Consider the following 25,922-nt stretch of genomic DNA (forward strand, 5'->3'; position numbering starts at 1 on the left):
GGAAGATTATTTGAGCCAAGGAAGTTGAGGCTACAGTGAGCCATGATCACGCCACTGCACTTCAGCTTGGGTGACAGAGCAAGACACTGTCTCCAAAGCCAGTTTGAAAGGCATCAGAAGAAGCCAGTGATTATGCTTGTTAAAATATTATTACAGGCTAAACTAGTAATTTAGTACATAAGAAAAACTTTTTCAAAAGCTGGGGAAGGTTGCAGAAGGATTTCCCCAGCAAACACAAACTTTCTCTGCCTCATACGCTTTGCTTGTTTGTTTGAGATAGAATCTCACTGTGTCGCCCAGGCTGGAGTGCTATGGCATGATCTCAACTCACTGTAGCCTCTGCCTCCCAGGTTCAAGTGATTTATTGTGTCTCAGCCTCCCAAATGGCTGGGATTACAGGCATGTGCCACCAGCTGATTTTCATATTTTTAGTACAAACAGGATTTCACCATGTTGGCCAGGCTGGTCTTGAACTCCTGACCTCAGGTGATTGGCCCGCCTCAGCCTCCCAAGTGCTGAGATTATAGGCATGAGCCACCACATCTGGCCTCTGCCTCATATGCTTTAGTATGCCAAAGTATAACCCTTGAATTAACTGTTCTTCCCTCAGTCCTTAAAAACTGTGAACCCTTCTGAGAGGTTATTTGGTCACTGACTCTCTCCTTTATCACTGATGTCAATATATGCAGTTTACAGCCCTGTTACAACATCTCACTTTTTGTTTGTATCCTCCTATTTTTAACCCCAACTTCCTGGTTTATCATAAGCTCTCCCCTTCTTCCAAGCTCTTTTTTTTGTTTGTTTGCCTATTCTGTTTCCCGTCATTTCCCCTACTTCCTTGACTTTCACGTGAATCAGACGACATTCCATAAATGTTACCAACAAGTTTACTCCTTTCCTTCTGGTCAGGAAACAGATCAAACACAGTACGTCAGGCATATTCTCCAAATCTACCTTTCTAATATTTTAACCATCTCCAAAGGGTGCCTTTGTCCCCAGGAAAGCATTTTATTCCCTTCTAGATATAGCAAAGCTCCTAAAGCTAGAATTGGTTGGAAATCTAATCTACAAATAACTAAAGTATTAATATATTTCTCTTCTTCCACAAAACTGTGACATGATTGAGACAGAAATTTCTATCTTAACATAGCAGCTTGCACAATACCTGGAACACAGTAGCCATCAAACAAGTGAATACCAAATGAATGAAATTCCAAAATGAATTATGGTTTCCTCTGATTTGTACACTTTGGTGTAAAGTTAGGCTTCAACAAGAGTTGTTATATAAAATGATAAAATTCATGACAAAATTATTTTTAAATATAAAAATTTTAATGATGGCCAGATAAGTTGCTCATACCAGTAACCTTAGCACTTTGGGAGGCCAAGGCAGGAGGATCACTTGAGTCTAGGAGTTCCAAACCCTCCTGGATAGCATAGTGAGAGCTCATCTCTACAAAAAAAAAAAAAAAAATACAAAAATTATGGCATGGTGGCATGTACCTGTAGTCCCTGCTACTCGAGAAGTTAAGGTGGGAGTATCACCTGAGGCCAGAAAGTTGAGGCTGCAGTGAACAATGAGTGTGCCACTGCACTCCAGCCTAGGCAATAGAGTGAGACCCTGTCTTAAAAAAAAAGAAAAAAATTCCGTCATGACTTCACTTTTATACTGCTTTCAATATATCATCTTTAATTAAACCCCCAGGGTATAGTTCAGTAAACAGTATTACTCATACTGCTTTCTGAGGAACAAAACACTTTATATATATATCCAGTTCTACTCCAAAGACAAACCCAAAAATCACTGGATCATCCAATTCATATTAAAAATGTTTAAACTCTCTCCTCTATCAGCAAAGATAGCTGCATTATTTAGAATTCCCTGTTCTGGTCTCTCACTTTGCTATGAAAATAGTTATTTTTACAGACCTAAGTTAAAGAAAGACAATTATTCAACTGAGATTCCATTCCTAATATTGGGCAGCGTCAAGTTTCTTGCTTAGGAAAGCTAGTCAACGGTAGTCCCAGCTACTCAGGAAGCTGAGACAGAAGAATCAGTTAAGCCCAGGAGGTCAAGGCAGCAGTGAGCTGTGATAGCATCACTGTACTCCAGCCTGGGTAAGAGAGCAATACCCTGTCAAAAAAAGAAAAGAAAGAAAGAAAGAAAAAAAGAAAGAAAGCAAAGCAAAGAGAAAAGAAAGCCAGCTAGTAAAAGCACCCATGTATTATGCCTCAATCTCCAATTCAGTCTTTTCTGTAATTTTTATTTTTCAATGAAATCAAAAGCATTTTTCTTTGATATTGAAATGATGTGGGTTAAAAGTAACAACTTTTTTTCATGGCATCTCTAAATGGAACTCTTTAGAAATCAAGCTACTATGAACCCATGAATCAAAAAAATTATATTCCTTGTGTTACTTCAAAGGTATTATCATGCTTACTAGACTCAGCAAAGGTTTCCACACATAACAGTTGAAAATGCATAATTACTACTTTCTAGTGTACCTTAATCTTCCCCACCAACTTCCTCAGTTACATACACTATCATCTCTAACTCACATTCATAGTCAAAAAGCAGTTCCTATTCCTTAAAATATGCTTCTCTTCACAAATGGAACTAGGGTGATGCAAGAGAAATACCTGGGGTGCAAAATTTAGGGAGATACACTCAGGATCATGCAAGTGCCACCCTGCAGCTGCATGACCCTAAAAGTGATTATGTCTCACATTTTGTGTCCTTAGGCAACTCTGTTGCCTTACCCTAGTCCTGGATCTACTTCTCTTTCCCATCTCTACTCTCCCCACTTCTCTAATAAATATCCCCTTAGTTTTTCAAAACCCAATTCTGACAAACCAAATGTCTGTTTTAAACAATGAATTTACCAAATATCTATTTTAAACAATAAATTTAAGTATACTTTTACAACCATTTAAAATTATGTTTTCAAAGAAAATTTCTTATTCATGATATGTGGTAGGTGAAAAATAGATGAAGTAGTTATACTTACATATGGTAAGATTCTATTTTTTTAAATGTGAGTTGCATGTGCATGTAAGTAACAGACCTGTGTTGTTTTTTTACTCTGAAGCATCCATCTCCCCTTCTTTTGGTAGCAGCATCTTAAATTTTCTTTTCCCAAACTATACTCTTATCATCAACCCATGTGGTTTGGGTGGCATTAATCACTAGCATTCTAACGTTTCTGGGGTAGGAACAAAACCCAGGTCTGGGAAATGAGCATATTCCTTCTCAGAAGCAGTAGTTCAGGAATAGGTACATTACCTAAATTGGACAGATAATACTGAATCCCAACATTTTTTGCAGAAGCTAATCAGGAAGGAAAGATATCTTTCAGCCAAGGTTGCTAAACTAAAAGACGATAAGTACCTACTGGACAATCAAGCAACCTAAACAAAGAACCAAGAGAAGAGAAACAGAGAAATGTCTGAAAATATTTTGTCCCTAAATCTGAGTTCAGATGTAAATAGATGTTAACTGCTGAAATTCAAAATTACTGCAGGGAAACAATTCACTCTGCATTTTTTATGTTCCTGCATAGAATCTTCTGAGAAAAATGTACTACAAATGGATATTTGCATAACAGACAGCCTTGGAAGCTAGAGATAGTATCTCCCTAAAGATAGAAACCTCCAAAAAGCTTTGGAGAAATTAAGCCCTCTTCCTCCCCTCCCTGGAAGCATTTACTTATATTCTAGGGTAAGAAACCTAAAGATACCTTCTCCCTCACCTCTGGAAGAGATGTGCTTAATGAGTAATCTCTCTTGTTCTGTAGGGGAGCATGGCAGATGTGCCAACACTCTATACAAGCTTGGAGTCTCCTAATTTCAAGGTTCCTCTCCTGTGATGCAAATCCGCTGCATGCGTGGGTAGACGTCTCACCCTCATCACATTGCTCCGTCACAGAGATGCGGCAGGGAGAATCAGCACTAAGATATTTCTCTGGCAACTGCTTTTGCTGTAATAAACCCTCTGAGTCTCTGACCCAGGGCTCTTCTATTAATGTCACGTATATAAAAGTATGGCAAGGTAACTTGCTTGTTTGCAAGCAGGTATTCTCAGTCCCATCAGTTTCAGAGTTAATGATCACCTAAGGCAACACATTATTTTTTTTAATGTGTTAATTAACTCAGAGTTCAAGTTAATGGTGACTTAAGGTGACACATTATTTTTTGTTAATTTGTTCAACAAATTATTTGCTGAAAGCCTACTAAGCTATCTGTGTGCCATGAGTTTTCCTATGCAACAGGTAAAAATTCTTTCCCTCCACATATACACCATGGAATACTATGCAGCCACAAAAAAAGGATGAGTTCATGTCCTTTGCAGGGACATGGATAAAACTGGAAACCATCATACTCAGCAAACTGACACAAGAACAGAAAACCAGCCACCGCATATTCTCACTCATAAGTGGGTGTTGAACAATGAGAACACACAAACACAAGGAGGGGAACATCACACACTGGGCCTGGGGGCTTAGGGGGCTAGAGGAAGAAGAGCAGGGGGAGGGGAGCTAGGGAAGGTATAGCATTACGAGAAAGACCTAATGTAGATGATGGGGCAATAGATGCAGCAAACCACCACCATGGCTCGTGTATACCTATGTAACAAACCTGCATGATCTGCACATGTATCCCAAAACTAAAAGTATAATAAATAAGATACAGACACAAGACGGTTAGACAGGAGCATGAATATTTTAGGGTCTTGCTTCTAATAAGAAGTTATCTCAGCAAAATTGCAAATATTTCAACACAGACCTTCAGAATCACTCCCAAACAGCTGAAACTTCTACTAAATCCAAGACCATTAATAGTTTACTATATTTAGGCTTTTACCATTTATATTTATTTCAGGTTTAGAATATGAAACACCCAAGTTCAAATCCCAGTATCATTTTATAACTGGGTCTCCTTGGATAAATGATATGACCTAATACTGGTTCCAGATCATGAAAAGAAAATGCAAGCCATCAAATTCATAAAGTCATAAGAAATGTACAAAAGTGCACAGGCACTAAAGAAATGTTAGTACCACCACCATTATGATATATCTGAATCCATGTAATTTACTAAAAGACATAAGACTTACATTGACAGAAACTGTTTCTACCTGAGAAGTTAAAATATTGAGGAGGAGAAAAACAAGAACTATATATAAACAATAACAAAACAAAAAATGTGTGTGGGGGTAGAAGGAAAGAACTGGCTTCCTGCTTTGTAAAAAGTTTCTATCATTTATAAATCTACATAGAAAGATTCTTACACATCATCCCCAACATAAATGCTTGCAAATAACTGGAATACTGACCTACCATTAATTATATATTATCATATTACTAATAGGTTATATGGATCCATAATTAGGTAATTACGATTATCATTATATGTTACCTTAACAATTAACTGAAACTACATTGTTTAGTTCCCCTTAATTTCTCTATTATAGCAAATTTATTAAATACATAAAAAGTAAACAGGCATCACAAAGTAATGGTACTTAGCCAAATATATAAATTTGCAGTAGATTCAGAATGGATGGGAAATGTGATAGTGACTGGATTTGCCGTATTAGAAAGTCCATCACATACTTCTATACTGAAACAAAGAAAAAAGGTGATGCCTGAAAATGTTTCCTTTGTTCTTAGTAAAGCAAAGTTTGCAAAATCTTAATGAAAATTAAAATGATGGTTAACCTATATAAGAATGCACATAGAAACCATGTAAGTCTAAAAGAACTATAATTCAAGAGAAAGTCAAGATATCATATATTTTCTTTTTTTGAGACGGAATTTCTCGCTCTTGTCACCCATGCTGGAGTGCCATGGGGTGATCTCGGCTCACTGCAACCTCTGCCTCCCAAGTTTAAGCAATTCTTCCACCTCAGCCTCCCAAGTAACTGGGATTACAGGCATGTGCCACAGCGCCCAGCTAATTTTTATATTTTTTTAGTAGAGACAGAGTTTCACCGTGTTGGCCAGGCTGGTCTCAAACTCCTGACCTCAGGTGATCCACCCACCTTAGCCTCCCAAAGTGCTGGAATAACAGGGGTGAGTCACAGCACCCAGCCAACACCATATATTTTCATGAAACAAGATACACTATAGCTGCTAGGGTGGCTACTGACCCTTTTGTTATCAAAACTGAACACTGCTAGAAGTGTCAAACGCACTTTTATTTGTATAATGTGAAACTAATAAGAGAGCCCACAGGACATATACTACAGAAGTGTTCAAATGCAAGAAGAAAACATCCAAGAAACAGCAGCATACACAAAGCAGTACAGCAACCAAGGACTAACCATTGCGACAATGCAGGAAGTTTTGTGATTAAGCCATAAATCCTCTTTTATTCAAACCATAAGTATACAAGCGTCAAGAATAAGAACATTTTCCTGTATACAAATAATGTAATGCAAGGTTGTCTAGCCTTCACTTCAGAAGCAAAAAAAAATTAATAGTTTTAATGACTCAGGTCCTACTTACAGGATTGTACGAATCTGAAGGGATCATTTAAATTTTACCACTAAATTTGACCGTATTTTGCAGAAGTAGTTATATCCTAGATTCACAAAGGTTTCAGGAAATACCACTTGCAAATATCAAAGGTCTACTGAACATAGTTTTTCTAAGACTTCACTTAGAACTATTATACATCATACTTCTACTAGGATGAGTGATTTAAGTTCTTTTTTTTTTTTTTTTTTTTTTTTTTTTTTTTTTTTTTGATACGGAGTTTCACTCTTGTTACCCAGGCTGGAGTGCAATGGCGCGATCTCGGCTCACCGCAACCTCTTCCTCCTGGGTTCAGGCAATTCTCCTGTCTCAGCCTCCTGAGTAGCTGGGATTACAGGCACGTGCCACCATGCCCAGCTAATTTTTTGTATTTTTAGTAGAGACGGGGTTTCACCATGTTGACCAGGATGGTCTCGATCTCTTTTTTTTTTTTTTGAGACGGAGTTTCGCTCTTGTTACCCAGGCTGGAGTGCAATGGCGCGATCTCGGCTCACCGCAACCTCCGCCTCCTGGGTTCAGGCAATTCTCCTGCCTCAGCCTCCTGAGTAGCTGGGATTACAGGCACGTGCCACCACGCCCAGATAATTTTTTGTATTTTTAGTAGAGACGGGGTTTCACCATGTTGACCAGGATGGTCTCGATCTCTCGATCTCGTGATCCACCCGCCTCGGCCTCCCAAAGTGCTGGGATTACAGGCTTGAGCCACCGCGACCGGCCGGTCTGGATCTCTTGGCCTTGTGATCCACCTGCCTCAGCCTCCCAAAGTGCTGGGATTACAGGCTTGAGCCACCGCGCCGGCTTAAGTTCTATTCATAGTAATGCAAAGATACTTTTCTAACTGAGCCAATGTAAAGAGCATTTTTATATTCTAAGTGCCTAGAAAATAAAAATTCTAGTACTGTTTCTACTTCACCTAAAACTGTGAGTCCCACTATAGAAATAGACTTTTTGCAAGTAAAATGATTTATACTAGAAAACTAACTTCAATGTTTCCAAAATAATCAGTGTTATTCTAGTCACAATAAAGACTGAGGTACTGTCACCCATATATTTTTTTAATGTTCATTTAGTTATTTGAACTTTTAGATGCAGGACTCTATTAATTACATAAAATTAGTATAATATTATCTTCTGTCGCATTATAAGAATTTTAAAAATAACGAGAGGGACATTCATTTTAGGAAAATGTGGAAATAACTTGGGTCTCCAAAGAATTGTAAGGTATGTCTTCAGTATTTGTTACTAACAATACTTACACACTTTTTTTTTTTTTTTTTTTTTTTTTTTTTTGAGACAGGGAATCACTCTGTTGCCCAGGCTGAAACACAGTGTTGCTATGATAGCTCAATGCAGTCTTGAACTCCTGGACCCAAGGAATCCTCCTACCTTAGCCTCCTGAGTAGCAGTACAAGCACATGCCATCACATCTGGCTGATTTTTGTTTATTTTTTTGTAGAGATGGGATCTCATTATGTTATTCAGGCTGTTCTCGAACTTCTAAGCTCAAATGATCCCCTCATTTCAGCCTTCCAAAGTACTGTGATTATAGGCATGAGCCACTGTACCCAGCCCACATTTTTTAATGACTCACTTTCTCCAATAAATCAGAGTAGATTCAAGTTTATACCCATAATGATCTCACACTCAATCATCTGCATTCTAATATGCTTTCTTGAATTGGAAAAAGAGACTGAATTAGAGCTCACAAGCTAGAAAACTGCACAGTGGACACAGTGAAATACACCATACATGTAAATATCTTGTACCTGGATGGGAAAAATATTTAAGAAACTCTGACTTAGATCACAAAATCTGTTTTACTGCTGGATGAAAACATAAGGACTCTAGTTCAGTGCCTAACTCAATTAAGTGCTTACTTCTCTACACAGAATAACTACAGGCTGGTCTGTCCATTTAAACAGTATGTTTTTTAAGAATCAGAACCCTATACTTACAGGATGCAAAATCAGAAATAGGGATATCTATAAAACACTGCTCCTTAAAAAGTAATTGTATATATTAGTAGGAGGTAGAAAAGATACAACTAATATACAAATAAGGGTATTATTAAATTTAAAAATAAAGTTTAAATTTTAAACAGATTGAGAAAATGTGGTTATGGGAGCACTAGTTAGAGATTTAAGACAGTGACATGTAGCTAATACCTGTGGTTTAAATGAAAGAAACTTAGGGCAACCATCCAAAAACATGATCATCTAGGGAAGAAGAAAAATAAATCAAGTATCCAGACAAACTGGCCATATTTTGGGGTTAAAAACCATTTAAAGTAAATTTATAATTATCCCTACTGAGATATAATAATCTAAGCATTATAAAAAGAACAGCTAATCTGAGATATTTCTAATTATTTGTTTTATTTGTATAAATGCAAATATCATTCAACTTAAGTAAATTTAAGGTAGATTGTATTTTAATTTCTTATGTCTGAAACAAGGACTTTGAGGATGGTATAATAAACATATTAATACAAGAGGAGATAAAATCAATGCTACCATGTAAGTAACTGAATACAGAAGATGAATACTTCCAAAATCTTACCTATGTTGTCTCATTTCTTCTATGTAACAAGCTAGTGCAGTAATTTTAATATCCCTATTTAATAGATGAGAAAATGATGACTTAAAGAGATAAAATAACTTGTCAAGATCCCACAGAAGAGAAACTGGAACTAAAACCCCAATTATCTGAGTCTAAAATACATGGCTCTTCTTTTCACTACACTTTGCAACCTAGTAAGGAACACCTACATAAAATGTCCAGTCTTTTAATACCTACTAAAAAAAGTGACAATATGAAGTTTATAATGAATGGTGATAATGAACAGACTAAAAATTAGTAATAATCTAATACAAATATTTAAGAAATTATTCCAAATTATGCATGGCATTAAATTGTTTAAAGCTGAATTATGTAATATCCTCCAAAAATTGAGAAATCTGAAATAGTCATAGAAAAGGACCTAGTAAACTTTGTTTTACCTAGATATTCTGAATTCCAAAGAAAAAATATGGCCCCATATTTTGTCAGCCATACAGCAGTTTTATATGGCAAACTAAAATTATACTTACAGAATAAGAAAAAGTAACTGCTTGGGTCTAATTCCTTTGTTCTGACTCTAATCTGTCCTCTATTTATTCTTCTCCATTTTTCCCCCAGATCTAGGAGGCCTCTTCTAATTTAGAGTAGCAGCCTTGAGTTCCAGAACTCTAACAGATTTTGATGCAAATGTAGATACACTGAAATGAAAACCATAAAATTGCAACAATTGGTAGAGTATTACAGACAAAATTAAAGTTTTGGTTAGTTTCCAAATCATTAACTATGGTAGAATAACGGGTGACTTCTCTTTCTTCTCTATATCAATTTCTTCTGAATCGATTATAAGGCATTTAATTTTTTTAATCAAATGAAAATAGGAAAGGAGTAAAAAAGGGAAGAAGGTAGGGAGGGAAGGGAAAATTGGAGCCTTGATTTAAAAAAAAACTAATTGTTTCTGAATTCACTCAATCTACAACTAAAGTTATAAAACTGTGACCTATTTGTTCCCCCTCTCAATAGCATGATAGGTTAACTATACACAAGCATGCAAAAGACAAATAAAATGTGGAAAATAACAATAAAGCATTCCAGAGATCTATAAATTCTGAGACATAGCTCTTAATATTTAAGAAATTACTATATGAATGAGGTAAGTGTGAAAAACCTATTTGGGGTACACAAAAACTAAAAAGCAAGATTCAAATACTTAAAGAAGTATGCAGGGATTTCCCAGGTATAGAAAAATTACAAATACAGAAATGTGTGAATTTACCCATTTCCACTTATTTCTTTACTATAAATTGAAGTTTTATATCAAAATATTCCTCAGAACCATGAGACAACAACTAAGATAGTTGAGTTCTATTGAAATACTAACTTCAATGTCTCTAGATAATTACTTCAGTCTCCATGAAACAGTTGTACTAAAAGAAAGTTCAAATTTATAAGCTTTTTCCATTGTAAAAGTACATTCTTATTCCAAATGGACATAAGATTAATACAATGTATCAAGTTTGTTACTAAAATTTCGCATAATTGATAGTTCCTTGGACTTCTCTCCAAAAAATGTTCATTTATAAATCAAGCACAAAACTATAATCTATTTACACAAGAGTCCAATTTTAAAGCAAAACTTTTATTTATTTATTAAACTTCCTTTTTTCTGATTACCAAAATGCAGTTTACTCATTTGGGCCTTGATTACAAAGACGATGACTTTCTACTCACAAGATTGCCCTGAACAGTCTCATGTAATTAAGTTACTATAGTTTCAATAAGTACAATTCCCATTTACAAATTTAAAAAATGCACCTTATGATAATTTGGTAGGGTGTATATACATGGATATGTATGCTGGGTTTTTTCTTTTTCTTTTTTTGAGACAGAGTTTCGCTCTTGTTGCCCAGGCTGTAGCGCAATGGCGTGATCTCGGCTCACTGCAACCTCCCCCCGTTCCGGGTTCAAGTGATTCTCCTGCCTCAGCCTCCCAAGTTGCTGGGATCACAGGCATGCGCCACCACGCCCGGCTAATTTTGTATTTTTAGTAGAGATGGGGTTTCTCCATGCTGGTCAGCTGATCCTCCTGCCTCGGCCTCCCAAAGTGCTGGGATTGCAGGCAAAAGCCACCGTGCCAGGTCACAAATACGGGTTCTTTAAGCTTGATCATTTTAGTTCCTCTATTCCTTAATGTTTACTGTGTAACAGTGGTCTTGAAATCATTATTGCTAAATATATAGGTGGTAGGTACAACTCGACTCTTCTGCATTGTTTGAAATTTTTCATAGTAAAATAGTTGAGAAAACAACTAGCAAATTTGAAATGTTCACAGTCCAGAGTTACAGTAACATCTACACGGAAGATGAAATGTGATTTGTTTACCAAAGCCTGAATTATTTCTTTTGGACTAAAGACATCAACCTTTGAAGTAGTGCAGAAGCTGCATAAACTTGACACTACATAGTTCTAGATGATGTGAAAACTTTTTAGTTTAACTATGTTAGTTTTAACTATGTTAATGCTGTCAACAATCAATGCAGTAGAGAAACAGATCTTCACCCAAGATCTTTCAAAGATGAAAAGAGAACTATGCCTGTGTACTCTCTTAATATATTCCCAATATCTTTAGAAGCATAATACTCTTGGCTCAAAAGTACTAGCAAAAAAGGTTTCCTGAACAACAAAAAGATACACTCTGCCTTCCGGTGCAGTGACTGACAAACCTGGAGCTATTCACAAATGTCTTCTTAAAGGCAACATAAGTATACCAGGACTACAAATTCACGCACTATATAGATTTTGCAATACTTTTTTTTAAATCCTGTTCTCATTCCACATCTAGATTGAAAGGTATTTTCTAATCTTTAATCACTAAAATAGTTTCGATCTATTCTCTTACTGATTTTTCTGTTACATTTTTATATAGGTGACTTCATCCGAGAAATGTTATCTTAAAATATCTGGAGAAAAGCAAAATGGCAGTACACCTTTACAGCAGTTTATGTCAAAGTGATAGTGAGATCGCCATTGATACATGTAACTTCATCTGAATTAAAAAGATTAAAAAGCTTCTCCTTTTTTAACCATAAGGCGAAGGAAAAATGTAAGGCTACCAGCCTTAACAAATTATTAGATTTTGGATTACACTGCAGTGGACAGCAAAATCGCAAACGTACAAAGTAAAAAGTACCCACCTCACCGTAAACTCAGTTTGTGGAAGAAGTACCCTGGCCCTATTAACACAACCCAATGAGCGTATTCAGAAACTCGATCCTAAGAGAAACTCTAAGGCAGAAAGATGATCCCCGAAGGTGCCTCCAAACACCTCCCCAATAACCGGCAAAGAGACCACAGAGCGGAAATTACCAACAACAGCACTAGCCTCACCCTTAAGTCTGTCTTGATTAGACTCTTGGAGGACACCTCTAGCCAAGACAGAAGGAGAAAGATGAGGTGCGGGATAAAAGCGGGAGAAGGTGGCACAGAGGAGGAGAGCTGGGGAGGACCGAGGGGTCAAGGGAGGCTGACTGCGGGGCTCCAGAGGCAGGAAGGAATTGGAAGACCACAGGGTTGAGGGTGCCTTCTCAGCGGGAGGGCGGCGCCCAGGAGATGACTGCTACCGAAAAAAGGGGTGCGGGTGCGGGTGCGGGCAAGATTGGGCGTCGCCCACAGTCCTCCCCACCCCACCTCACGCCCAGCAGCCCCCAGACCCCGCAACGGGGCGGAGCCACTGCGCCCGCCACAGCCAGTTCGCGCCGGCACCCGCCCCCTCAGCCTTCGGGTCCCGGGATGGTGGGAGGGGCGGGCCTCGTGGGGCTGGGTGTGCAGCCCGGCCCAAGCCCCAAGCAGGAATGCTCCGCCGCGGGCGGGAGGATGGGCGGGTGACCCTGCAGCCTGGGACAGGGGTTGGGGGGGGCGATGGCTGAGGGCGGAGGAAGAGCCTCGGCGCAGCCCACAACGCCCGGGCCGAATCCTGGGCGCCCTTCTGCGGGCAGAGATTGTTGCCCCCGCTCTAGCCTTGCCTTCCCTCCACTTCCCCCCTTCCCCCGCGTTGCCCCGGGCAACAGCGCCTGCCGCCGGCGGCGCGAAACGCACCTACCTAGAACCTGACAAGCCCGAGCCCCTCAGACTCCGGAGCCAGTCACCACCCCGCGTCACGGGGGCCGTCACAGCCAATAGGCGCCACTGTCACGAACCTCTGCAACCAATCCAGCTGTACTCCGGTCTCCGGGCACCCTTGAGGCCTCAGCCAATGGGCAAGAGTAGAAGGCGGGCGCTGCCGCCCGGCCCCCAACCCCCTCCTCCACTACCTCCCAGGAGGCGGGGAGCGGCCGATTGGCCCCGGCCCCGAAGGGGCAGGACTTGGGCCTTAGGCTGGGTGGGCGCGCGCTTAGCCCCGGCTGCGGGCGCTGAGATTAGAGGCGCGGAGATGCGGCCGCCGCCCTCTGGGCTCGCTCGCTAGCCCGGGTGGAGTCCCGGGGTCTGCGCGTTTGTGCCGCTCTCCCCGCCTCGGTAACCTGCTCCTCCCTAGCCGGTGTCCTGGGCTGCCGGGGTGAGATGGGGCTGGAGGCGGACGGCGGCGTCACAGGAAACTTTGGGAGGCTCGCCTGGCCGCGGCCGGGAAGTGGCCGGACCGGGGGATGATAAGCGGAGGCCGCCTGGAAGGGACTACTCTGCGGGTCGGCAGCGGGAAAGGAATTCGGAGAGTGGGGGCGGAGGCGTGATGAAAATGTTAAGTGTGCCCGCAGGGCGCTGGGCGATCCCCGGAGCTGAAATCCCGGGGAAGGGAAGCCGCTTTAGGGCCGCCGGGCCCCGACCCCTAAAATAGGCACTTTTCAGCCTCAGAATTGGTCACTTTTTCCTGTACGTTCCCACATTTTACTTATTTCCGTTGTGGATTGCTTTAGAATGATTTGCAGCAACTCCAGTTTATTCTGAGTCCCTTAAGGGCAGGAACTGTCTTTCTGTCCTGTATTCTCAGTGCCTGAGCCTGCCTAAAAATGTTAGAAACTCCATGCTGGACTTATAATGGATCTTGTTTAAAAGCAGATCCTGGGAATGGCCCCCTATAATAAATTCTTACCTCTTCGAGAGTCTAGAATGCGTGGAGAACCCAAACGTGTTTGCTCTTCAGTGATGGTCGTTTCTGAAGCGTCCGTCACCAAAAGAATTTGGTGAAAAATGAGTAATGTGAACTACAGGATTATTACTAGGTAATCAGTAACAGTAGGATAGGTATTCGTCATTATTTGAGGGTGTGATCCTCCCATGTTCCTGTAGCAGGCTTTTTAAAGCGGTGTATCTTTTGCATTGGTTGAACCACAGAACCTCAATCCGTATTTCCCCTCCCTCTAAAAAACTGAGTAGGAGCCAAAGCAGAGTGGTGAATATTTTCTTTAGGCAGGGTTATTTATTTAACCGTAGAGAACAGCCCTACACATAGAAAAACATAAATCTTAGATTGGACTTTTTTTTAAAGTCTGCTGTTTCAAAGCTAAAGAAACAAAAACCAACATAAAATTTTAAATAAGAGAGTTCATTCTCCCTATTGAAACTGGGGGATGAGATTTCCCATCCCTTTTTCTCCGAGTATTAGCCTTAGAAAACTTAAGTACTTTCTATTTAATTGTTAAGAGCTTTCTCAACTCTTTGAAATGTGCGGAAATCCATTTGAGGACTAGATAGGACTTAAACCTGGAAGCTTTTTTTTTTTTAATGCTTCACGGTAGTTAGCATGCTTCCCTATCTCCCAGTTTTCCTGAGTAGGAACGTAACTTCCGTGGGCAACTTGCTCCAAGTTGCAAAACTACCTTCTGTCATAAAGACAGGATAAGTTTTTTTCTCCCTCTGGATAAAACCAATTAACTAACACAGATGGTCACCCCAATTGCTAAGATGAATTATATGTGACAAATATCAGGTCCTCTTACTTGAGGACTAGTTATTGTTCATCTTGAAAATATTTATGTAATGAGTCTTTTATACTTGGCTATATAAAAGGGCGAGATTTCTGTTGTTGCAGTCTCTTAGCAAATTGTGATGTGCATCACATTCTAGTTTAATGCTTATTCAATAATAAAAGTGTTTTGTCTACTCACGTTTGTGGAGAGGATTTCTGGGTTGGGAGATTTGGGTTTTTAATTAAATTTTTCCAACAATGCCTATACCCAGAATGTTGGGATGATAAAGTTAAGGCAAATAATTACTTCTGAGATGTCCCTAAAATTTGTTCCCTAAAATGATAGTTAATGATTAGTGTGTAATTCATAGTGACTGTTAAATGCACAAACTATGGTTCTGTGAGTAAATTTCTTAAAATATAAGTTAATTTTCTGTGAACAGTAAATGTTATTGTCTAAGTAATGTCAATAAGAAGGAAATGAATGAAAATTTGTGCATTAGTTAGGTAATAGCAAAATACAACTTTGGAAATTGCTTCATGACTGAATACTTTTCCCAAGAACCTTAGGATTTGTCTACCTTTATGCAAAGGGAACCAAAATGTAGAAAGATGCTGTTGGTGAACTAGTTATAACATATTTGCAGAAAGTAGCTTTCAATAAAGATATGGTAGAAATAGAGCTCTTTGGTACACAATGTGTGTGTTTGTGTTTTTAAGGAACCTAAATCTAAAAAAACAGTTAAGAATCTTTCCATATCTACAGTTGTTCTCTGAGTTTTCACCTATTCATTCCAAAACCTTAAAAGTTGCCTACCATATACCAGTCATTGTGCTAGGAAATGCAACTGTTAAAGAATGTACTTGAAGTAAATGAATGTGGCAAAAATCTATGCTTCATTTTTGAAACAAAAAATATATATGTAGCAAATCCAGTTTAACATTTTTTTTCTCTGTTGGAATTATCACATTGCATTGCAACACATTTAATAAACACTTTGGGTCACCTTAGTATATATTCCATGTTCCCAAATACCAAACTTTGTTTTAATAGCATTACTTACTGGACAAATGAAAATAATGTGGACATCAAACCTAGGTGAGTAATAAAAAATGATTGAAAAAGTTTTTTTTACTTTTTTTGATTAGCACCATCCATGCCTCACTCCATCTCTCCACCTCCCTTTTTTCCTGTTTCTCATAGACTTCAAGAGGAATCTTGGTTGTTTGCCATCTTAGTTCAGTATTTCCCATACTTAACCCTCCCTCTTTTTCTTCATCTATGTCTCTTTTTTCTGCCAAGTCCTTTGACTTGTGACTCTGCTTTTTAATCCTCTATTCATACTTTACCACACACCCATACTGCTCCTAAAATAGAGATCATAATGAGGTATGCAATATGGAAAACATATCTATCCTTATTCTGTACATGCTGCAGTGTCTGTTTTCAGTGGATATATAAATTTTTTAATTTTGAAAATTGTTCACTTGAATGAATACTGTTCCTAGAGGTCCATGTGTGTGAAATTTTCTTTAGGAATGTTTTTTGGGCTTTCCAAATTTCAAATTTTCAAAATGGCTTGTTTATTTTTCCAATCTGTGTTACGAAAATAGCAGGGTAGTCAAAGGGAGAGGGGAGAAAAGAGGATGAGGTAGAGTTCAAGGAAGAAAAGATCTATTCTGTCTTCAAACTAGATGTCAAATGTATTAACACCATCTCCCAACCACCTTTCCCAGCCAGTGGGTGGCCGTCCTGGTACTCTAATTAATATTGGTTCTCCTGCTTCCCTGACCTGATCTCCTTTAAGAAATACTACTACCAACATTCGTAATCAAGACATGCCCTCTCCAAAATGCCCCTGGATCACTCGAGGCCTGTCCATTTTAAGTCATCCTTTTCTCAGATATTTTTTTTTTTTTTTTTTTTTTTAGGCAGAGTTTCACTCTTGTTACCCAGGCTGGAGTGCAATGGCACGATCTCGGCTCACCCCAACCTCCGCCTCCTGGGTTCAGGCAATTCTCCTGCCTCAGCCTCCTGAGTAGCTGGGATTACAGGCATGCGCCACCATGCCCAGCTAATTTTTTATATTTTTAGTAGAGACGGGGTTTCACCATGTTGACCAGGATGGTCTCAATCTCTTGACCTCGTGATCCACCCGCCTTGGCCTCCCAAAGTGCTGGAATTACAGGCTTGAACCACCGCGCCCAGCCAGATTTTTTTTTTTTTTTAAGACAGTGTCTAACTCTGTTGCCCAGCCTGGAGTGCAGTGGTGTGATCTCGGCTCACCCCAACCTCCGCCTCCTGGGTTCAGGCAATTCTCCTGCCTCGGCCTCCTGAGCAGCTGGGATTACAGGCACGCACCACCATCCTCAGCTAATATTTGTATTTTTATTAGAGACAGGGTTTCACCAAGTTTGGCCAGGCTGCTTTCAAACTTCTGACCTCAAGTGATCCACCTGCCTCGGCCTCCCAAAGTGCTGGGATTACAGGCAAGAGCCACCACTCCTGGCCTTTTCTTAGAATTTACCTGACCTTTTCCTCATCCCCTTATCCCTGGTTCATTATACCTTCAAAGTTAACTGTAAATGTGTATGCCTGTGCGACAGTGCTGTAATAATAAATTTATATGTATGATGTTAGAATCACCTGAAGATCTTTTCAAAAATACACTCCCAGATTAACTCCCAAAGAGTCTCACTTGGAAACGCAAAGGAGTTCAGGAAAGTCTATATGTTTGGCATGAGACCAGTGAATTGTTCAACATGGTTTGTTTAACTCAGGCATTTATCTCTACTCTGTCCTGAAAATCCTTGATACAGATAAATATAGGTCCAGGTGACCAGAAATCTAAGGCGTAGGATCTCTGAGGGGGCATGGTTGAGAAAAGAGGCTGTAAGCAACAGGATTGCTTCAAAGTCTATAAAGGCGCAGGGAGACCCTTCTTCCCCCACCAAGATCATTTTCCCTCACAAACAGCTAGGTAAAACACTACCCTACCACAATCCAGAGACAACAAGATTTACTCCTCGGTATCATTAGAGAAGCTCTGATCTTGAAGATACAGAGACAGCTGAATAGTACCTAGGAGAAAAATGCCTTACTGCACATTGGGGTAAAGGGAATACGTGAAAGTCTGCATACTGAACTTTGAGACTTCTCCTCCAGACTCCCATAATGACTGTATTTATGTTCCTATCCCTCAGAGAAGATCTTAGAGGATTCCTTTTAGGGAAATTGCCTTGCATAAGGAAAAGTATTTTTATAGCTAGTGAGTACTGAAGGTGAGGGAGTGGATTTTCTAAAATGGACAGATTCCCTGCCCAATCACATCAAAAATAAGGAATCCCAGTCCTTAAAAATACTGTACCCTTGAATGAAAACAGGATGCTATTTTTCTAAAGAAAAATTCAGAGAGAGGGTGGCCGGGCGTGGTGGCTCAAGCCTGTAATCCCAGCACTTTGGGAGGCCGAGGCGGGTGGATCACAAGGTCAAGAGATCGAGACCATCCTGGTCAACATGGTGAAACCCCGTCTCTACTAAAAATACAAAAAAAATAGCTGGGCATGGTGGTGCATGCCTGTAATCCCAGCTACTCAGGAGGCTGAGGCAGGAGAATTGCCTGAACTCAGGAGGCGGAGGTTGCGGTGAGCCGAGATCGTGCCATTGCACTCCAGCCTGGGTAACAAGAGCGAAACTCCGTCTCAAAAAAAAAAAAAGAAAGAAAAATTCAGAGAGAGAAGCAAGCTTTGAAAAGTAAAAAAAAGGCCAGGCACGGTGGCTCAAGCCTGTAATCCCAGCACTTTGGGAGGCCGAGGCGGGTGAATCACAAGGTCAAGAGATCAAGACCATCCTGGTCAACATGGTGAAACCCCGTCTCTACTGAAAATACAAAAAATTAGCTGGGCATGGTGGCACATGCCTGTAATCCCAGCTACTCAGGAGGCTGAGGCAGGAGAATTGCCTGAATCCAGGAGGTGGAGGCTGCAGTGAGCCAAGACCACGCCATTGCACTCCAGCCTGGGTAAAAAGAGTGAAACTCCATCTCAAAAAAAAAAAAAAAAAAGAAAAGAAAAGAAAAGAAAAAAAGAAATTCAATAGCAGATGATAAAAGGAAATTGAGAAGTCTCAGAAAAACAAAAAGACAAGCAGTTGAAAAATACGAGGAGGGCCGGGCGCGGTGGCTCACGCCTGTAATCCCAGCACTTTGGGAGGCCGAGATGGGTGGCTCACGAGGTCAAGAGATCGACACCATCCTGGTCAACATAGTGAAACCCTGTCTCTACTAAAAATACAAAAAATTAGCTAGGCATGGTGGCGCATGCCTGTAATCCCAGCTACTCAGGAGGCTGAGGCAGGAGAATTGCCTGAACCCAGGAGGCGGAGGTTGCGGTGAGCCAAGATCGCTCCATTGCACTCCAGCCTGGGTAACGAGAGTGAAACTCCATCTCAAAAAAAAAAAAAGGAAGAAAAATATGAGGAAAAAATGTAGGATCAATTCAGGAGATGAAACATGTAATCCATAGAAAGAAAAAAGGAGATGGAAAAGTGGGCAAAATTGTCAAAGACATTTCCCCAGTACTGAAGAACCTGAATTTCCAGATTGAAAAGGATCTAGTGAGTGCCCTGCAAAATGAATGAAAAAGACTCACACAAAAGCACTTAATCCTAAAATGTCAGAACAGCTGAGATGTTTTAAATTCCCTGAATGCTTCAGATAAAATAACAGAATCCAGACAAAAGAGCAGGCATGAAAACAGAGAAAGGCATTGGACTTCTTAATGATACTAGAAGCTAGAAGAAAATGGAGCAATATCCTAAATTCCAAGGAGAAATAATTTACAATCTAGAATTCTCAGTAAAAACAACAAATCAATGAAGTCTAAGAGCAGAAGAAAAGTATTTTCAGACGTGCGACATCTCAAGAAGTTTTCTTTGAAATCGTTTCTCATGAAGGTACTTAAAGGTGTTTTCCACCAAAAAGAGGGCTTAAAATAAGATTGCGGCAGGCCATGTCCCACTTATGTAGGCCTCCATAACAACTGTTTCAGTACTGAGTGGTTAAGTTAAATATTAAAAGCATGTGCCCTTATATAAAGGCTGGAATGTAACAAAAGCCCACCAAGAGTGTTGCCTAGGCCTTAAAGCATGACAAAATAACAAAGAATTCTTAACAGGGCCCATTTAGGATTAAACAAGTTTTATTGGGGATCTGAAGAAACTCCCCAAGCAACCACAAACAAGTTTATTGGGGGTCTCAAGGAACTCCTCAAACCTCCGTGATTTAGCACTCCCTGGTGATCCTATGAAACTGTCTGGAGAGGGGCCTCGTTGCTATAGTTTGCCAATAACTCTGCCATCAGACTGGAGCTATACGCTGCCCCCTCCCAGTCTACCCACCTTGGCCAAAAAGACGACTACAGGACAACAAGAACAGCAGAGAAGCCATCCTCCAGTTGCTCCTGATGTTCACCTTCTCAGCCCCTAGCCCAGGGCATGTAGCTGTCCACTGTGATCTCTCATTTGTGTAAATATTCATATATATATGTACTTTTACTTGTAATGTGTGCATTTGTGTTGAGGGAAGATAAATACTTTCTGATTAAAGACTTTTTTTAATACAAAAAAAAAGAATAGTATAGCTTACAATTCCTTTCAGAGGTACACGTTCATCATTTTCGTATGCTGTTATGTGAATTGAAAGATAATGCTGAAAGAAAATACATGCACAAAGAGTTTACATTATTTTTTTATGTAGTTATACAAAATTATATAAGTGTTTATTTTTTAATTGTACTTTAGGTTCTGGGGTACATGTGCAAATCATGCAGGATTGCTGCACATGTACATACATGACAAGATAAGAATAGTCACCCCAGCACCTAGACCCATTTACATTAAAAAATTTACTGAGGCTCCACAGGAAGGTGTTCAGGACTCAGACTTTAGTTATAGATTAAAAGAAGTTAATCACTGATGTCTTTAGATGAATGCACACTTACACGTAGACATATAGCTTAGAAGATATATAAGCTCTGGAAAACTTTGCAATTTTGAGTTGGTCTGGCAATAACTTCCAGGCCTTCTCCCTGTAACTGGTTGTAGAAATAAAAACTCTCTTCCTCCCCAATTCATCTGCATCTCATTATTGAGCCACAAGAAATAGCAGCCTCACCCTCAGTTTGGTCCAAGAACAAGATGAAGACATGGAATCAACATTGGAGAAAGGGAAAGAGGAATATCCAGGATGATATTAAAAGAAATTTCTAGGACAACAGTTGTATCACAGGCCTAAAAGTATAGATTGAAGCAAGAGAATGAATATCTCTGGAACTGATGTCTCCAAGAAAAAAAACAATAGGGTCAATAGAGTTCCTGATGTATTTCATCATAGTAGAGCTGTATTCCTGTTCTAACCAAATTTGTAGATGACTTCGGGGTAGGCATATGAGAGATGAAACAAAGAGAAAATAGCAATTATTAACCACAGGAGGAAAAATTTATTTCAAAAACAGAAACTTTATATTTATAAATGTAATAATAGTATTTCATGTAACTTAGCCTTAACATTTATTGCATAATTATCTCAATCTAAGCAGTAAAATTGATTAAATGAAGAATTATAATTGTAGTTTCTATAATGTTGTAGGACAAGGGTAAGGGAAACTGGGTGGAAGTAACGTGAGAGAGCTAAATTCTCTTCTTCCATAGTAAGAAGTCAGCGGATAATTTCCAATGTTGAAAACTCAAGAAAAGGTATTGTGAGTATGCTTCATGGTAGAAAGGGTAAATACCAGTGTTAAGAGTAGAGTTCAACTATCAGAGGGTGATGGGGACTGAAGAGTAACAGTGGTTAGGGCTGGGCTGCTGTTTTCTGTTACAAATGAAGATGTCATTTCATCTGCATTGCTTTGATAAATATAGCATTTAAAAAAAAAGATCTGTAGATGCGTCTGTTGCATAGACAGGTTTGAGAGCTATTGAGAGAAAAAACAGAGCAAGGAACATCTGTCTCCATCACTGCAGATAGAATACATTTTAAAAAGGATATGCCTTGTCTACATAAGTGACATTCTAGAGGGAAAAAAAGGCGACGGGGCGGGGCAGGCATCATGGCTTACAATCCCAACACTTTGGGAGGCTGAGGTGGGCAGATCACTTGAGGCCAGGAGTTGGAGACCAGCCTGGCCAACATGGTGAAGGCCCATCTCTACTAAAAATACAAAAATTAGCTAAGCGTGGTGGTGGGCGCCTATAAGCCCAGTTAGGGTGGATGAGGCAGGAGAATTGCTTGAGCACGGGAGGTGTAGGTTGCAGTGACCCGAGATTGTGCCTTGCACTACAGCCTGGGTGACAGAGCGAGACTCCGTCTCTAAACAAATAAAAATAAAAGAAAAAAGAAAAAAATTATGTCGATTATAATAATATTTTATCTTTGCTTTCTAACTTAGTTCTTCACTCAATGAATATTTCTTGAGCACCTACTATGTACCAAAAGCACTGTTAAGAAGCTCTGAGGGGAGCCGGGCGCGGTGGCTCAAGCCTGTAATCCCAGCACTTTGGGAGGCCGAGGCGGGTGGATCATGAGGTCAAGAGATCGAGACCATCCTGGTCAACATGGTGAAACCCCGTCTCTACTAAAAATACAAAAAATTAGCTGGGCGTGGTGGCACATGCCTGTAATCCCAGCTACTCAGGAGGCTGAGGCAGGAGAATTGCCTGAACTCAGGAGGCGGAGGTCACGGTGAGCCGAGATTGCGCCATTGCACTCCAGCCTGGGTAACAAGAGCAAAACTCCGTCTCAAAAAAAAAAAAAGAAGCTCTGAGGATACAACAAGGAGCTGCTGCCAGGACAGGGTTCCTTCCCTGAAGTCAAGTGGGACATAGAGACAATAAGTAAGAAAAAGGATTAGCAGACAACCTACAGATTGTGATAAATGCCAAAAAGGAAGTGAATAGAATGACATGAGAGAGAATAAAAAGGACTAGAAAGAAGGAACCAACTAAGCTACAAGTCTTAGAATCATAGTTATATAGTCGGAACTTAAATCACTCAGCCTTTCTGAGCTTCAAGTTTTGCATCTGTTAGCTGCAGATAATAATTACAACCTCACTGGTTCTTAAGAGGCTTAAGATGTAGTAAACAAACAAAAAACTGAAAGAATTTTCAATGGATAGATTGCTTTTCAGATATAAGGTAACACCCTTAGGGGCGCCATTGTTACCTCTTAATTGGTTTCCCTGCCTCCCACCCTAGGGCTCTGTGGTACACATTGTCAACAGTGCAGTCACCTAACCATCATTTTCATTTTGACATTCTGATCTTCAAATTCTTAGAAGTATGTCTAGTTTCTCAACCTTGGCTTCAGAGACTTTTCCAAAGCTACAAGCAATTTATCCAGACTTATCTCCCACCTCGCAGTTACCTCTCCCTCTTCCTCTCCAGCAATAGAATATTTTATGCTTCCACATTTACTTTATTTTCTAATTTACATACAGTAAAATCCACTGTTCTTGGTGTACAGTGTTCTATAAATTTTGACCAACGCATAGCTGCATAACTATCACCACGATCAAAATGCAGAATAGTTCCAACTTCCCCACCCGCAAAATTCCTTCATGCTATTCCTTCATAGTCAACTCTATCCCCACACAACCCCTGATAACCAGTGATCTGCTCTTTGTCACTATAGTTTTGTCTTTTCAAAATGTTATATAAATGGAATCATACAGTATATAGCCTTTTAAGCCTGACTTCTTTCACTTACCATAATGTATTTGAGATTTGTCTGTTATTGTATGTATTAGTCGTTGTTGTTTTTGTTGTTTTCATTCTATCAAAGCATAGTGTTTCACTGTTTGTTTATCCAAATCTCAGTTGAGGGACATTTGGTTGTTTTCTGGATTTGGGCAATTATGAATAAAGTTGCTATAAACATTCACACACAAGTTTTATTGTATGAACACAAATTTTCAGTTCACTTGGCCAAATACCTAGGAGTGAAATTGCCAAACCCATGGTAAGTGCATATTCAGCTTTAAAATGGCTGAACTTTTCTGAAGTGGCTGCCCATTTTACATTTCCACCAGTAATGAATAACAATTCCAGTTGCATCTCTCTCACCAGCACTTGGTGGTGTTACGGAAGTACTGGAGTTTGGTTGTTTTGCCATTCATATAGGTGTGTAGTGATATCTTGTGGGCATTTAATTTACATTTCCCTAATGACTAATACTGGTAAGAATCTTTGCATGTGTTTACCTGCCGTCCATGTGTAGTCATTCCTCTGTATTCTCCAGAGACTGATTCCAGGATCCCCACTTTTATCAGAATCTGCACATATTCAAGTCACTCACTTGGCACTGCAAAACCTACTTTGTGAAATCAGCTCTCTATATACTTGAGTTATGCGTCTGCAAATACTGTATTTCACTTCACCTTTGTTTTATTTATTTATTTATTTATTTATTTATTTATTTTTGAGAAGAAGTCTCATTCTGTTGCCCAGGCTGGAGTGCAGTGGCGCGATCTCAGCTCACTGCAAACTCCACCTCCTGGGTTCAAGCTCTTCTCATGCCTCAGCCTCTGGAGTAGCTGGAATTATAGGTGCCTGCCACCATGCCAGGCTAATGTTTGTATTTTTAATAGAGACAGAGTTTCACCATATTGACCAGATTGGCCTCAAACTCCTGACCTCAAGTTGACCCACCCACCTCAGCCTCCCAGAGCACTGGGATTACAGGTGTGAGACACCATGCCTGGCCTCACTTCATCTTTGGTTGAAAAAAACCTGCACATAAGTGGACTTGTGCAGTTCAAACCCATGTTGTTCACGGATCAACTGTATATTATTTGGTGAAGTGTCTGTTCAAATCTGTTGCCCATTTAAAAAATTTGGTTTTGTTTTGAAAATAAAGAAAAGCTGAAGGGCTCAAACAACATGATTTCAAGACTTACTATAAAGCTACAGTAATTAAGAGAGTGAGGTATTGGTAAAAACATAGGCAACCAGATCAATGGAACAGAATAAAGAATCCAGAAATATACCCATGCAAATATGGTCAGTAAATTATTGGCAAAGGTGCAAAGACAATTCAGTGGAGAAAGGACAATCTTTTCAAAAAATAGTACTGGAACAATTGGACATTGACATAGAACCATGACCCATATCTCTTACCTTATATAAAAATTAACTCAAAAATTGATCACAGACCTAAATGCAAAATATAAAATGATAAAACATTAAAAGAAAGCACAGAAAGTCTTTGTGATCTTCAGTTAAGAAAAGTGTTCTTAAATACAGCATCAAAAACACAATACATAAAAGAAAACAGTTGGTAAATTTGACTTGATCAAATGTAAAGATTTTGCTCTGTGAAAGATACTATCAAGAGAATGAAAAGGCAACCCACGGAAAATATCTGTAAATAATCATTACTTTCCTGTAGAGAAACACACTTTGATAAATATACCCTAAAATTCTAGTCCCCTTTGTAACTAAAAACCTGTATACATTTGCAGACACTGCATATGGATTAGATATACTGCAGTGTGTTACCACTTTAAGTTTAAATAAAACTTTACCAAAACAAATAAGTACCATGAATGGCATCATCTTACAGATCCCAAATTGCTCTCATCATGGCTTATCCCTGCGGAGGTCATATCTAATGAGGGCAGGGCTGGAAAGGAACATGTATTTTATAACTGTAGATAATGTCTTGAGTGGATCTATGAATATGTGTTTGTCTAAACATACAGTTACAGAAAGTTAAAAAACATTTGAAAAAAATTCTAAATCATATATCTTATTTGGTTGACACAGCAACTCTATTGTTTCATTTTGTTGCCACGTCTACTGTTGTATTTTGTTTTCTTTTAAAATCAGAAGACTGGCAAAAAGAAAGAAAGAAAGAGAGAGAGGGAGGGAGGG

General features: G+C 39.5%; 1 protein-coding gene across 8 annotated transcripts in view; it reads right to left on the minus strand.

The window, feature by feature from the left end:
* The window catches only part of FER (FER tyrosine kinase), a 505,234-nt gene extending 490,928 nt beyond the window's left edge, over positions 1–14,306 (minus strand). For 3 of the 8 annotated variants that reach the window (XM_074382836.1, XM_074382866.1, XM_074382874.1), the window contains exon 1: positions 13,192–13,281. The gene's annotated coding sequence lies outside the window, so the exon portion shown is untranslated. Of the gene's footprint in view, positions 1–1,360; positions 1,385–1,503; positions 1,626–9,625; positions 9,794–13,191; positions 13,282–14,175 lie in introns of those variants that run through there. The other 5 variants (XM_074382846.1, XM_074382854.1, XM_074382850.1 and 2 more) reach the window with 5 other exon arrangements.
* Between the last annotated feature and the right edge of the window lie 11,616 nt (positions 14,307–25,922).

Source organism: Saimiri boliviensis, chromosome 1 (genome assembly GCF_048565385.1).
Source record: "Saimiri boliviensis isolate mSaiBol1 chromosome 1, mSaiBol1.pri, whole genome shotgun sequence".
NCBI lineage: Eukaryota > Metazoa > Chordata > Mammalia > Primates > Cebidae > Saimiri > Saimiri boliviensis.